The 11,273-nt window shown below is 43.7% G+C and overlaps 1 long non-coding RNA gene across 1 annotated transcript; it reads left to right on the top strand.

Moving 5' to 3' along the window:
* The first annotated feature begins 494 nt into the window (after nt 1–494).
* LOC126524558 (uncharacterized) lies at nt 495–11,046 on the top strand. The gene is made up of 3 exons (XR_007598000.3): nt 495–549; nt 10,056–10,127; nt 10,728–11,046. It is a non-coding gene; the product is annotated as an uncharacterized lncRNA (long non-coding RNA).
* Nucleotides 11,047–11,273: the final 227 nt, after the last annotated feature.

The raw sequence follows: 11,273 nt of genomic DNA, 5'->3' as shown, positions 1-11,273 counted from the left end.
GGAATTCGGGTAAACAGCGGGAATAAACAAGGTCACGAGCAAACAAATACCACAGACAAGCGCTGGCCTCATCAAGATCTTACTAACGCGATCATAATTGTTGATGGAGTAATATACAGACTCACCTAAGGCCACCAGACTAAGCTTCGAGTTGTGTGACACGGCCCAAATTAAAGTGACAATCAAGTCTTCTTATCAAGGCTTGATATATCCGCATACGGACAGATACATTTGCGCTATTAGACGTACATACCACGGTGAGGTCCACGGGCTGTGCAGTGGACACATTACAGTTGGTTCGCGTATCTCAATCACGGCCAGTACTTCGTGTGTCCCAGCTGAAAACTAGTCCAAACTTCAACGATAAGCTTTATTAGGTTTAACAGATCAAATGCTGACAAGCTACATCCTTTGGAAAAGAGGTCACGGGAAATTTTCCTCGGCACGTGCAGCCGTTAGTACAGGTATAAAAATGCGAGCTCTATCTGCGATTCACTGAGCACTTCTAAACAGAAGACCTTCTGGAAACAACTGAGCGTCAGCCTTTCCGTAAGTGAGAAAACTTCATTTCGCTAAATTTGCAATGCTGTATTTTATGGCTGATAAATTTCACATATCGCCAGTTGCATACAGCACGACTGTACATGTTGAAGATGAACTAGTCTAAAAAGTCCCCTTCGTTTGTACCGGGAATCAAGATGCATAACCGAGTAATTAACAGACTGTCGGTAACTACGTTCTCAATTATTTACGCCTCATGTTAGGGCATAAGAAATTTAGGCGGTGAGTTTTAAGTCATATTCAATTCAAGCAAATTTTGAGGATAAGTTACTATTTATGCATTCCCAAAGTGTGCAAGAGAATGCAATGGGGGAGGGGGGGGGACAAACTACAAAGTTGATTAGTAAAGTTCTGTAAAATAGTCAGCCACGCATTTTAATTTGTCATGCAAGTACACGAAACCTCATGCAGTAGTCCAACGCAATTTATTTATTTATTTATTTATTTATTTATTTATTTATTTATTTATTTATTATCATACCCTCAGGGCCCAATGGGCATTACAGAGGGGGTGGAGACATGGTTTACAAACAAAACGCATTCAAGCGTATTACACAAGGTCAAGATAAACAGACAGTAAGAGCAGCAAAATAAAAGGAAAAAAATCCAGCAACATTCCAGTCACTTTAAAACATGATCTGTCACAGCGGTCTTGAATGATGACGCATCGGCTAAGGTGGCGACAGAAGAGGGAAGGCGGTTCCACTCAGCACAGGTTTTCGGCATAAAAGAATGCAGGAACATGTCAGTGCGACAAAGAGGAACAGCTACCTTAGTGCTGTGATCGATACGGGAGGATAAGTACACTGGCTGCGAAATGAGTTGCTGATTCAATGAATGGTGATGGAACACTTTGTGGAATAAACAAAGGCGCGAGGTGTTGCGCCGAGTTTGAAGGTAAGGAAGGGTAAGTGACGATTTCATCGGCGAGACACTAGCGGTACGTGAATAGTTCGACATAATAAAACGAGCTGATCAATTTTGAAGGGATTCTATCGATTGAATGAGAGTGCGGTGTGCCGGATCCCAAACTGCACACGCGTATTCGAGTTTCGGACGAACGAAAGTTTGATAAAGCATTAATTCTAGGCGCTGTGGAGCTTGGAAAAAATTGCGTCGGAAATAACCGAGAGTGCGATTTGCATTATCTATGATGTAGTGAATGTGAGTATGCCATGACAAGTCATCAGATATGTAGACACCGAGATACTTGTAGGCAGACACGCGCTCCAGTCCGATGTCATTATTTCTGTATTCTGAAGACATTGAGGCATTAGTGCTTTGCGAAAATGTCATGTGCTTGCATTTACTGATGTTAAGGGTAATTAATTATTTATTGCACCATTCAGAGACTTTATTTAGGTCAGATTGAAGGACAAGTGTATCATTAAGGTTATTTATTTCGCGATAGATAACGCAGTCATCAACAAATAGCTTTATACTAGAGTTAATGTTATCTGGAAGATTATGTAGATCAGGAATGGTAGTGGACGTAAAACGGAACCTTGAGGGACGCCAGATTCAACAGGGCAAGGAGAAGAAGCCTGATTGTTAGCGATAACATATTGGGTTCGGTTAGATAAAAAGCATTCGATCCATTTGAGGATGGTTGGGTCAATTTTCAAAGTGCTCATTTTTAGTAGAAGTAGTTGATGAGGTACTTTGTCGAAAGCCTTAGAAAAGTCAAGAAAAACACTATGAAGAAACGAGCCTCGGTCTAGAGCTGCGGCGATGTGATTAGTAAATAACGGAAGCTGTGTTTCACAGGAATAGTTTTTCTGGAATACATGTTGGCAAGAGCTAAAAAAAAACTTTGCACGGGATACTAGTTAAGCGAATTGGTCGATAACTAAGAGGAGAATGCGTGTTCCCGGATTTAAAAAGTGGCACCACTTTCCCGACCTTCCAATGTGATGGCCGCATACCAGATTCAAAGGACTGTTTGAAGAGGTATGACAGGAAAACTGAAGAGTAAACTTTCGTGTTCTTCAGAAACTGCATTAATTTTATCGTCACCACATGAAGACGAAAGCTTTAGTTTCTCAAATAATTGAGCTGTTCCCTCAAAGTTCACTACAATTGCATCCATGTGAAAGAAATCGCGATTATGCAGCTGTGGCGTGACAACGGCAGGTCACTTCTTAAACACACCCACGAAGACGTCATTCAGGACAGTACAACACTCCTCATTGCGCAGCACGTGCCCATCAGAGTCAACAAGAGAAATGGCACGGCTTTGTGCACGTTTAACAAAGTTCCACAACTTAGAAGGGTTGGTGGAAAGAAGAGAAAGGAGTGTGCTCTCCAGGAAACAAATCTTTTGCCTGTTTGATAGCAATGCGATAGGAGAACAGACTATCACGATATACACGCCAGCGAGCAAGACTGTTTCTAGACTTCGCCAAACGAAAAAGACGCTTTTTTTTTACGGTAGCCTCTTTAAGGTTGTGTTAAACCAAGGTGCCCGTTGTTTACCTGAAATGTTTTGTAATGGTATGTGTTTGTTAATGAGACTTGTAACTTTATTTTTGAAGGAAATCCAGTTTTCTTCCACTGTACGATCGAAAAATGCTGGAATGCAGCCATCCAAGAATAGTTCAAGCTCCTTATTAATTGAGACATAATCTCCCTTCTTGTCATTTCTAAACGTTTTTGTTGTCGAAGTCTGGCGCGTGTTGCAAGTTGTTATAACGAAATGAATAAGGCTGTGGTCACTTATACCAGGCATGTATGAAATCGAGTGTACAAGTCCAGGTGCTGTTGTTAAGATGAGATCAAGAACGTTAGCCGATGTAGGACCAATTCTAGTAGGCTGGGAAACGATCTGAGTGAAGTTGAAGTCTAAGCACAAGGTAGCAAAAGATGAAACACCAGGTAATGTTTCAGATACAACCGGGACAGGTCCAGACCAGTTAATTTTAGGCATATTGAAGTCACCCAAGAGAAATAATGGAGAGCGTGGGAATTGTAGAACCAGGTAATTAAGCACATAATGTAATTTTTCACAGAAATCTGAAGCAGCATTTGGCGGGCGGTAGCATGCGCAAAAAAGAAAATTTTTGTGGTTTAAGGAAATGCAAACACAAATAAACCCCAAGTCTGAGTTAGTTACAATCATATGCGATACAAGATTATCGGCCACAGCAATGAGCACGCCACCACCGTGTTTGTCGGAGCGATCACAGCGATAAATCGCGTACTTTTTTTTCACTCAAATAGCTCAGAGCTGTCAATTCTTGACGATAACCAGGTTTCAGTAAGTTGAACCACATCGGCGGAGCATGCATCCAAGTCTGATGACAGTGCCTCACGTTTATTGACAACGCTTCTAATATTCGTGAATAAAACAGATACATCACGGTGAGTAGCGGGGCTTTTAGTTAGGATAACAACTGATTGTCAGATTCCGACGTCGATGCAGGTGATGCATCTGTCAAAACGGAGGCACCATTACCAGATTCAAACACGCAAACACGGTCGGTAGCTGAACAGTAAACGTAGCACTTCTTGCCCATCTAGAGCTTATTATGCCGGATTGAAAATTGCTTTCCAGAAGATTTGCCATAATCAAACAATTTTTCCCTCATAGCTCTTGTCGCTCTGCAAAAGTCTTCGGTCACATCCACTCCCGATTTCTTCAGATTACGCTTTGCCGCCAGGATACTGTCCCGAGGTTTCAGTAAAATAAATTTAACAGTAAGAGGTCGGCATTTCCCAGGGACGTATTTGCCGAGTCGGTGCGCACAAGACAGGCGGTCGTCACTGCAATTTAGGTTTAGATTCATTGTGGAATTCAGAAGGTAAAAAATCTTGCCCTCTGACTGAGCCCATGTTTCCGCGCCGGTGTCAGTAATGCCGTGAAATATAAGGTTAACCCTGCGGGAACGGTCCTCAAAATCATCAAGTCGTTGGTTTACAGCGACTACTTCCGCTGCTGAGCTTTGTCCGACTGTGGTTTCGGCCGATGATAACCTACTTTCAACTGCGAGAAGCCTGCTGTCTATGTTGGAAACACGCCCCTCAAGTGATTGCTGAGCCTCTTTCAGCTCGTTAAGGGCACTCATAAGTTCATCATGTTTTTTATCCATTTTTTATGCAGCGATTTCATGAGAGCAACTAGCTGGCTGTATTGCTGATCAGAGGGATCTTCCCTAGGTGGCTCTGGATTTAACTCAATATCACCAGACATAAACAACAGCTTAGCAACGTGAACGCAGTCACAGAATAAAGCGAACAAAACATTGAAGTACAAGTAAGCAAAGGTCGCTTGACTTTCTACAGTAAAGTGAAAGGGGGCGACCAACCTGCATCAACAAACGGAAAGGTGTTGGCATGGTCTGCATTGTCCTTGCACTTCCATGCCCACTGAAGAAAACCACGGGAAGGCGGTCGCTTAAGAAGCGCGTTGCTGATGCAGCTTTCGATGCGGCGGACAGCAAGGCGCCGAGTTCCGGCTGATGTACCGCAAACAAAAACAGCGCTGGCGCTTGACAGGGAGGCGAGTTCACCGTCGGTAGCCGGCGGAAGTTTTCAGCGCCCTGGATTGCGCATTGCGGCTGGCACAGCTGCGCACTGACGAAGCTGGACGATAGATCCCAAATGGATCCAACAATCAGCATCTGCATCAAAAAACGGAAAAGTGTTGCCATGGTCAGCATTGTCCTTGCACTTCCATGCCCACTCAATCATTCGATTTGTATGATACGGCAGAGGTATTATGTAACAATTTTGTGAAGATTACAACAATACACGTATACAGAAGCGATATGACCACTTCGGCAACATTTTTTGCTAGGATTTTATTTCTAATAAGAAATGTCTTGAAAGAACCATTCATTTTGCACCTCTTAAAGCAATACAGCATTTGTTACTGTGGACATGGATTTCATTTATTTTTAAGGCGAAAGACTTCAGTGCCTCATAGGTAAATCCGATGTCTTGAGTTATCAAATAATTGACCGTCCGGCGTTATGGCACCAAAATTAAGACATCAAATTGATGGTGCCACCCACGATCATCGGTGGGAGTAGAACCCACGACATTCGGTTTCACTTAAGGCAATCTTAATTGAGGCACTCGAAGCCATGACTTTGGTGGGACATAATTTCAATGGGAGCAAAATTTACGGTGCCATTATTGATCGTCGAAGCCAGGAACATTGGTTGGAGTCGAACGCACGAACTTTGTTGTTAATTAAGGAGAAGGTAATAAGTACATAGGTAATTAGGCTGAAGCAAATAACGCCACACGAACCCACGACCTTTGGTCGGACAAACAAAGAAATAGGAAGTAACAACGTATTCGAATGACAATGTTAAGTAATTTAATGAATGTCTCGTGACAGCGCAGGCTCTCGCCTTACGCTAAAGAGGATGTGCGCGATACTGTGCACTCTCCATATACTTTCTCTCTCCCTTCGTCATCCCTTCCCCCATTGCAGGGTACCAAACCGGACGTGCGTTTGGTTAACCTCCCTGCGTTTCGTCTGTTCTATTTCTCTCTCTCTCTCTCTAAATAAGATGAAGGCGAAAGCCTTACATACCTGATGGGTAAAAGAATCTGATGGTCACCGTTATGGCACCAAAATTTACGGCACTAAATTTCATAGGGAGTCATGCCCTCGCCCTTTGGTAGGAGTAGAACCAACGACCTGCGGTGTTAATAAGGAAAAAGTAAAATCAGCTACAGGTGATTAGGATAGAGTTAATAAAGGCACTCGAACCCACGACCTCTGGTGGTAGTTGAGCTGACTTGGAGATGTGGGCGAACCAGCCATATCTGCAAGTCAGATTTCCAATGAGATCGTGAAGGTCGAAAGTAGAACTCACGGCCTTTGGGGGGAGTTGAACCCGCGACCTGTGATGCTAATGTAGGCGAAGTTACTTAAAGCACTCGAGGCCCCAACCCAACATGGCGATATGGACGTACCGGCCATAAATCCAAATTGGATTTTAATTTACATCATGAACGTCGATATTCGAATCCATTACCTTTCGTGCTATAAAGACAGTTCATTAAGACAGGTAATTGCGATATTGTTGATAAGATACTCGAACCCACGACCTTCGATGGGAGTCGAACCCGCGATCTCTAGTATTAATATGGGTGAAGCTGATTAAGGTAGAATTAATCAAGGTTACCACTTCCATGCCAGGGTAGGCAAGGAGCAGGCTAGAGACAAGTCAGCGGCACAGATTCTAGGAACAGCAGGGGAGAACTATTAGTAGAGTTTGCAGAATTGACTAATTTGTGGATAATGAATACAGTCTTCCGCAAGCGGGATAACCGAAAGTGGACGTGGAGGAGCCCGAATGGCCAGACTAGAAATGAAATAGACTTCATACTCTGCGCTAATTCTGACATCATACAAGATGTGGACGTGCTCGGCAAGGTGCGCTGCAGTGACCATAAGATGGTAAGACCACGAATTAGCCTAGACTTGAAGAAGCAACGGAAGAACTTGGCACCTAAGAAGCCGATCAATGAGTTAGTGGTAAGAAGGAAAATTAGAGCAATTCCGGTTCAAGCTACAGTACAGGAGTTCGGCTTTAACTCAGGAAAAGGACGTTAGTGTTGAAGCAATGAACGACAATTTTATGGGCATCATTAAGGAGTGTGCAAGAGAACTCGGAGGTAACTTCGTTAGACAGGATACCATTAAGCTATGGCAGAAGACGAAGGATCTGATTAAGAGGCGCCACTCTAAGAAATCGTCTAGCCCTACAGCTACAATAGAACAGGCAGAACTTTCCGAGTTATTCAACAACCTTAAATAGCTAACATAAGGAAGTATTTTGTGGATAGAATTGAGCATGCTCTTAGGAACGGAGGAAGCCTGAAAGAAGTCTAGAAGAAACCAGGAATATGCAAGAATCAGATGTACCAGAGAAGAATCAGAGAGGCGAAGCAGAATGGTTGGTCCAAAAATTAATCTGCAGCAAACTAAACTAATGTTTAACTGTCTCGGAAGAGAACAGCAGTTTACGATAGGTGGCGAGGCACTGGAATTGGAAAGAGAATGCATTTACTTAGGGCAGGTAGCTACTGTGGATCCGGATCACGAGGCTGAAATAATCTGAAGAATGAGAATGGGCTGAATTGCGGTTGGCAGGCATTCTTAGATCATGAACAGCCGGTTGCCATTATCCCTCAAGAGAAAAGTGTATAAAAGCTGCGTCTTACCAGTACTCCTTACAAAATGGGTTCTACTTAAATTGAGGACGACGCAACGAGCTATCGAAAGAAGATTGATGGGTGTAACGTTAGGGGGGCATAAGAAGAGAGTAGATTGAGTGAGGGAACAAACGCGAGGTAATGACATCATAGTTGAAATCAAGAAAAAAATGGGACATGTGCAGGGCATGTAATGAGGAGGAAAGATAACTGGTGGTCGTTAAGTCTTACAGACTGGATTCCAAGAGAAGGGAAGCATAGCAGGGGGTGGCAGAAAGTTAGGTGGACGGATGAGATAAGGAGTTTGCAGGGACAACATGGCCACAATTAGCACAAGACCGGGGAGGTTGGAGAAGTATAGGAGAGGGCTTTTCCCTGCAGTGGGTGGAGCCAGGCTGATGATGACTGTGAGGTACAACAAAGAGTACATGCAGGAGAAGTCTTCGACTCCTTTGTCGTCCTGCGTGCCAAATAGCACTGCACGCCAACTTTTATTATTGGTAATCAGGAGATAATCGCCAGCTGATCATTTCGAATTACAAGTGAAATATGCCAAAACTTATCGTGAATTAAAGGGTTGCAAGCATCGCAAAATACGCCGACAAAGGCCAGTGAAAACCGAACAGACAACCTCTGCTTTCTAGGTCCTCCTCCTGCGACTTTTAGTATTGTTTGGAACATTTCTAAATGTGAATGCAAACCAAGTCGCGGCCCTTCTGGTACTTCCGAAATTAATTTTAGAGCGCAGCGATTAGGCATCCGTTCCTGCGGCGAGGGTCGGCGCAACCAGGCGTACGAATACACCGAACGATGAAAGACTGAACGAAGAGCGCAGTGGACACAAAATAGACGAGGTAAAAAGCGGGGGAGAAGTGTATGACGAAAGTGTGAGAACAAAAGCGTAGCGTGGCGACGATGGCTACGAGATGTCGCCACAGTGTCACGCGTGTTCCGGGAGGTCTTTGTTGCGGCTGCTGAGAAAAGCGCCCACGCGTCACCCACACGCTGACTTTTACGAGCTCTCGTTGCAAACTTCGCACCGTATGCAACGTGACGCACGAGACAGATTATCCCCGCCAGCCATTAAACCGCGAAATAAAAACACCATCAGATATGTGCTCAAATTTTGCATGGAAGGGCCTCGCAGTCGTCGGTGAATTTCCGACTGCTTCGCTATGCCAAAAAATCACATCAATCTCCTAATAACAATCATTAAGCGTGTCATTGAGGACAAAACATTATCTGAAGTATATACCGTTATTGACGAGTGTTGCCTACAGCCAGCATAGCAGAAAAATGATCGCTTTCTGAGTTTGAACATTGGGTAGAAAGTTTGCCAACACTGAATTAGTCTACAAGCGTCATTTGTTGTTTTAGAGCAACACAGGACGAGGAATAACAATTTTGGCCGAGGCCCGCTTTCTTTCGTGAGCACGGCCAAAAGGACTGATCTGTACTAAATGTGATCAGTGGTCAGGGGCGACAGGCAGATGAAAATTTCCGGCTGCAGTAGTACCACACGCGTGCAGTAAAGCAAATGAAATGTACACATATGACTCAAATATGATGCAATCTGTATTTAGAAATTACAAATGAATCCATAAGTGCTCTGGGATGAATCCCACTCTCAGATTTCTGCCTGGTATTTCTTAACTATTGTTGAAACATCTCGCGGAAAATACTTCCGATTTTCGTGGATTTCGCTTAGTCTAGACGCGTTTTGCACATTTAGATGAGAAATAGAGATGTTTTATGTGAGCAAAAGTGCCCCCATAAATGGGATATTGTGCTTTGCCACTTTCAGATTTTTGCAGCGCTGATACCATACACTACAAGTGTGAAAAAATGAAAACACAGTTTGGCATTTATTTATCCACTTAACTCTTGTGGCAAGCTTTATTTTAGGAAGTCATCAAGTTTGTATTGCAAGAAGCTGCTTAGATGCTAGCCTAAATGGAACATACAAGCATAGGCAACAGGTCAACTGCTGAGAACAATTTAGAAAAAAAAATAACATAAGATGAAGGCAAATTCTACTGCTCAGTTCGATGCCGGATGGTGCACATGAAGTGTGACGTTAGCCGTGAAGGTATCTCAGCGCTTTTTCAGAAAGCATAGTACCTGATCTTCTTTCACCTATGGTAGCGTACAACGCCCATTTCGTTTCGACTTTCGCCATTGCTTTCAAGTACGCGTGAAGCTGGACTAAAGTCGCACTATGCTCGAAAGTAGTGTGAGTGGTAGACACATCGGCATTATAGAATATGAGCTCACAAGTCAAGCCACCCTGATAAATTACTGGTTATTTCTTTGATGAACAGCATTACCAAAAGAAAGCATGCAGCTGAAAGTGATCCTGGTGGGCTTGGCAATCTTTGGTCTTATTGTGCCAGGTGAGTTGCCTTGCTTTTGAAGTTGAGCTTAATACTGAATACGGAATCACACTGCCTTCAGAATTTGCTATGCGCTTCATCAGCCTTCGTTGTACGTTGAGAATCTCGGCAGCATTGGTATATGAGAGCTTGAAATGTACGTGAATTTTTTGTTACGCTTGAAACACCTTTCTTCACTTCTAGATATTTTTTATTGTAACTAATGCCGCTATGTTCTTGTGTACATTGACCCACAGGCTAGATATCAACACGATTACCAGCGTATTGTGTGTTCGTTGCTGAAAGCAGTCACCTGGCAGAGAGATCTGCAATTCTCCATGCCATGCTCCAACTGAACAAATTTAGCGCACTATTGCTTCCGATTGTATACCGCATTACTCTGCGGTCCAATTCGTTTCGCAGCGATTGCTTTACTATAAGAGCCCAGGTCGACACTCATGAAATTAAATATATTGTGCAAGTAAGTCCCGGTAAAAGCTGAACCCAAGATATTTCTTTCGTTGTTTTATCATTCGCGTAATTGCTACGTGAATAGTTATTTTGGTATTTTTTAGTTCTCCAAGGTGTTTGTACAGTCCGTCATCTGCATTTTTTTCCCAGAGAGCAGTGCTATGCCGGCAAGCAGCTCCAGTGATGCCGAGGCCAGGGCTGATCCCGGGATTGCTGAGCGTGCCGAGCAGGGCAGCGCCGAGGAGGCACGCATCAGCGAGGGATGCTTGGCTTCCCTGTGCGGGTAATAACCTGACGCAAGAGAGTGACACCTTCTAAAGGTCGCCTCCCGCAAAAATAGCACAAATATTCCGAAAGTAGTAAAGGCACTGCCCAGCGCTCCACACCTTGCCCCAGTGCCGAATATTGGCGCTTGCGGATGGCTGTTGCGCGTGCTCTTGCATTGAATAAAGTTCCGTTTAACATGTAAGCTTGATCTTCAATGTCTTGGCTTGACCTTCAGCATTGACCACATGGTATGGCCGCTGAAGCCCTACGTGCGGCTGAAGAATAGGACCACTCAGATGATCTTTGCGACTCTTCAGAACAATTGATTTATCACAAGTGAAGCAAGCAATCTGTCAGGCTAAAGCAGTAAATAATATAAAGGGCTGAAAGGACCAGAGAAATCTTAATTCACCAAGAGCGGGTCAACTA

This window comes from Dermacentor andersoni, chromosome 3 (genome assembly GCF_023375885.2).
Source record: "Dermacentor andersoni chromosome 3, qqDerAnde1_hic_scaffold, whole genome shotgun sequence".
Taxonomy (NCBI): Eukaryota; Metazoa; Arthropoda; class Arachnida; order Ixodida; family Ixodidae; genus Dermacentor; species Dermacentor andersoni.
This window is presented reverse-complemented; position numbering and strand designations above follow the sequence as displayed.